Source organism: Osmerus mordax, unplaced genomic scaffold (genome assembly GCF_038355195.1).
Source record: "Osmerus mordax isolate fOsmMor3 unplaced genomic scaffold, fOsmMor3.pri Scaffold_52, whole genome shotgun sequence".
NCBI classification, from domain to species: domain Eukaryota; kingdom Metazoa; phylum Chordata; class Actinopteri; order Osmeriformes; family Osmeridae; genus Osmerus; species Osmerus mordax.
Window position 1 is genome coordinate 35001 of NW_027120609.1, and position 5000 is coordinate 40000.

Here is a 5000-nt window from a genome sequence, read left to right on the forward strand (position 1 = left end):
GGAAAACCGTTTTTCGAGCTCATTTTCGGTTCCGCCCAACGGATTTTGATCAAAATAGGCTCATTCGAAAGGTATTAACCGGGGGCACACGGAAAACCGGGACTAATAACGCGCACGTGCGCGTGCGCGAAACGGGAAGCAAAAGAAAACTTCAATCGGAGCTACAACCGTGAACCGTCGCAGATAGGGCGGAAATTTCAACGCACGTCGCTGCGTCTCACTCCAACTTAAATAACAAAACTGTCCCCAGCGAAATCGGTTGGATAAAACGGAAACGGGAAGCGAAAGAAAACGTTAAACGTCAACACCGAAATGGCTATCGTCAATTCCAATGTGAAAACAACTCGCACGTATGTGTCTTACTCTAAAGCAGTGTATAAAACTATCCCCAGCCAAATCAGAGCTACGCAACGAAAACGGGAAGCGAAACAAAACTTTAAACGGAGCTACCGAATTGGAAATCATCAATCCTGGGAAAATAACAACTCACACGTGTGCCCCTTATTCTAACTTGAATTTAGAAACCGTCCTCAACAAAATCCCACGTTCGGGTGAATAACTGTGAATTTTAAGGCACATGCCTCTCTGGGCTGGGAGAGTGCATTCAAATAGGAGAAATTGGCTTCATTTAGAGGCATCTCCACTTAGGGACGTCGTAGCACCTTAACTCGGGTGGCGTTGGAAAGGTCTGGTCCAGGGGAACACGGGCGTGTCAAGTTTGCCACGCGCACGCGCATCCCCGCTAAACAGGGGCCAAAACAAAACTTTAAACGGAGCTACCGAATTGGAAACCATCAATCCTGGGAAAATAACAACTCACACGTGTGCCCCTTATGCTAACTTGAATTTAGAAACCGTCCTCAACAAAATCCCACGTTCGGGCGCAAAACTGCACGTTTGAGGCCACATTTTCAATGATGCTGGAAACTTACATTCAAAGCTGGGAAAATGTGCTCATCTACAGGCATCCCCACTTAGGGACGTCGTAGCACCTTGACTCGGGTGGCGTTGGAAAGGTCTGGTCCAGGGGAACACGGGCGTGTCAAGTTTGCCACGCGCACGCGCATCCCCGCTAAACAGGGGCCAAAACAAAACTTTAAACGGAGCTACCGAATTGGAAACCATCAATCCTGGGAAAATAACAACTCACACGTGTGCCCCTTATGCTAACTTGAATTTAGAAACCGTCCTCAACAAAATCCCACGTTCGGGCGCAAAACTGCACGTTTGAGGCCACATTTTCAATGATGCTGGAAACTTACATTCAAAGCTGGGAAAATGTGCTCATCTACAGGCATCCCCACTTAGGGACGTCGTAGCACCTTGACTCGGGTGGCGTTGGAAAGGTCTGGTCCAGGGGAACACGGGCGTGTCAAGGTTGCCACGCGCACGCGCATCCCCGCTAAACAGGAGCCCAAACAAAACTTTAAACGGGGCTACGGAAAAGGGGAGAGCTTTTTCGGGGACAAACACCACTCACGTCGGTGCCCCCTGTTCCAACTTGAATTTAGAAACCGTCCTCAACAAAATCCCACGTTCGGGTGAATAACTGTGAATTTTAAGGCACATGCCTCTCTGGGCTGGGAGAGTGCATTCAAATAGGAGAAATTGGCTTCATTTAGAGGCATCCCCACTTGGGGACGTCGTAGCACCTTAACTCAGGTGGCGTTAGAAAGGTCTGGTCCAGGGGAACACGGGCGTGTCATGTTTGCCACGCGCACGCGCATCCCCGCTGAACAGGAGCCCAAACAAAACTTTAAACGGGGCTACGGAAAAGGGGAGGGCTTTTTCGGGGACAACCACCACTCACCTCGGTTCCCCCCATCCCAACTTGAATTTAGAAACCGTCCCCAGCCAAATCCCACGTTCGGGGGCAAAACTGCTCGTTTGAGGCCACATTTTCAATGATACTGGAAACTTACATTCAAAGTTGGGAAAAGGTGTTCATTTACAGGCATCTCCACTTAGGGACGTCGTAGCACCTTAACTCAGGCGGCGTTAGAAAGGTCTGGTCCAGGGGAACACGGGCGTGTCAAGGTTGCCACGCGCACGCGCATCCCCGCTAAACAGGAGCCCAAACAAAACTTTAAACGGGGCTACGGAAAAGGGGAGAGCTTTTTCGGGGACAAACACCACTCACGTCGGTGCCCCCTGTTCCAACTTGAATTTAGAAACCGTCCTCAACAAAATCCCACGTTCGGGTGAATAACTGTGAATTTTAAGGCACATGCCTCTCTGGGCTGGGAGAGTGCATTCAAATAGGAGAAATTGGCTTCATTTAGAGGCATCCCCACTTGGGGACGTCGTAGCACCTTAACTCAGGTGGCGTTAGAAAGGTCTGGTCCAGGGGAACACGGGCGTGTCATGTTTGCCACGCGCACGCGCATCCCCGCTGAACAGGAGCCCAAACAAAACTTTAAACGGGGCTACGGAAAAGGGGAGGGCTTTTTCGGGGACAACCACCACTCACCTCGGTTCCCCCCATCCCAACTTGAATTTAGAAACCGTCCCCAGCCAAATCCCACGTTCGGGGGCAAAACTGCTCGTTTGAGGCCACATTTTCAATGATACTGGAAACTTACATTCAAAGTTGGGAAAAGGTGTTCATTTACAGGCATCTCCACTTAGGGACGTCGTAGCACCTTAACTCAGGCGGCGTTAGAAAGGTCTGGTCCAGGGGAACACGGGCGTGTCAAGGTTGCCACGCGCACGCGCATCCCCGCTAAACAGGAGCCCAAACAAAACTTTAAACGGGGCTACGGAAAAGGGGAGAGCTTTTTCGGGGACAAACACCACTCACGTCGGTGCCCCCTGTTCCAACTTGAATTTAGAAACCGTCCTCAACAAAATCCCACGTTCGGGTGAATAACTGTGAATTTTAAGGCACATGCCTCTCTGGGCTGGGAGAGTGCATTCAAATAGGAGAAATTGGCTTCATTTAGAGGCATCCCCACTTGGGGACGTCGTAGCACCTTAACTCAGGTGGCGTTAGAAAGGTCTGGTCCAGGGGAACACGGGCGTGTCATGTTTGCCACGCGCACGCGCATCCCCGTTGAACAGGAGCCCAAACAAAACTTTAAACGGGGCTACGGAAAAGGGGAGGGCTTTTTCGGGGACAACCACCACTCACCTCGGTGCCCCCCATCCCAACTTGAATTTAGAAACCGTCCCCAGCCAAATCCCACGTTCGGGGGCAAAACTGCACGTTTGAGGCCACATTTTCAATGATACTGGAAACTTACATTCAAAGTTGGGAAAAGGTGTTCATTTACAGGCATCCCCACTTGGGGACGTCGTAGCACCTTAACTCAGGCGGCGTTAGAAAGGTCTGGTCCAGGGGAACACGGGCGTGTCAAGGTTGCCACGCGCACGCGCTTCCCCGCTGAACAGGAGCCCAAACAAAACTTTAAACGGGGCTACGGAAAAGGGGAGGGCTTTTTCGGGGACAACCACCACTCACCTCGGTGCCCCCCATCCCAACTTGAACTTAGAAACCGTCCCCAGCGAAATCCCACGTTCGGGCGAATAACTGTGAATTTTAAGCCCCTTTTCCTCTCAAGCTGGAAACGTGCAAAGTTGGGAAAAGGTGTTCATTTACAGGCATCTCCACTTAGGGACGTCGTAGCACCTTAACTCAGGCGGCGTTAGAAAGGTCTGGTCCAGGGGAACACGGGCGTGTCAAGGTTGCCACGCGCACGCGCATCCCCGCTGAACAGGAGCCCAAACAAAACTTTAAACGGGGCTACGGAAAAGGGGAGGGCTTTTTCGGGGACAACCACCACTCACCTCGGTGCCCCCCATCCCAACTTGAATATAGAAACCGTCCCCAGCCAAATCCCACGTTCGGGGGCAAAACTGCTCGTTTGAGGCCACATTTTCAATGATACTGGAAACTTACATTCAAAGTTGGGAAAATGTGCTCATCTACAGGCATCCCCACTTGGGGACGTCGTAGCACCTTGACTCAGGCGGCGTTAGAAAGGTCTGGACCAGGGGAACACGGGGGTGTCAAGTTTGCCACGCGCACGCGCTTCCCCGCTGAACAGGAGCCCAAACAGAACTTTAAACGGGGCTACGGAAAAGGGGAGGGCTTTTTCGGGGACAACCACCACTCACCTCGGTGCCCCCCATCCCAACTTGAATATAGAAACCGTCCCCAGCCAAATCCCACGTTCGGGCGAATAACTGTGAATTTTAAGCCCCTTTTCCTCTCAAGCTGGAAACGTGCAAAGTTGGGAAAAGGTGTTCATTTAGAGGCATCTCCACTTAGGGACGTCGTAGCACCTTAACTCAGGCGGCGTTGGAAAGGTCTGGTCCAGGGGAACACGGGGGTGTCAAGGTTGCCACGCGCACGCGCTTCCCCGCTGAACAGGAGCCCAAACAAAACTTTAAACGGGGCTACGGAAAAGGGGAGGGCTTTTTCGGGGACAACCACCACTCACCTCGGTGCCCCCCGTCCCAACTTGAACTTAGAAACCGTCCCCAGCGAAATCCCACGTTCGGGCGAATAACTGTGAATTTTAAGCCCCTTTTTCTCTCAAGCTGGAAACGTGCAAAGTTGGGAAAAGGTGTTCATTTAGAGGCATCTCCACTTAGGGACGTCGTAGCACCTTAACTCAGGCGGCGTTGGAAAGGTCTGGTCCAGGGGAACACGGGGGTGTCAAGGTTGCCACGCGCACGCGCATCTCCGCGACGCTGCGAGCGAAACAAATTTTCAAACGCGCACACCGAAATGGGGACACTTTTTTCGGGGACAAACACCACTCACCTCGGTGCCCCCCATCCCAACTTGAATATAGAAACCGTCCCCAGCCAAATCCCACGTTCGGGCGAATAACTGTGAATTTTAAGCCCCTTTTCCTCTCAAGCTGGAAACGTGCAAAGTTGGGAAAAGGTGTTCATTTAGAGGCATCTCCACTTAGGGACGTCGTAGCACCTTAACTCAGGCGGCGTTGGAAAGGTCTGGTCCAGGGGAACACGGGGGTGTCAAGGTTGCCACG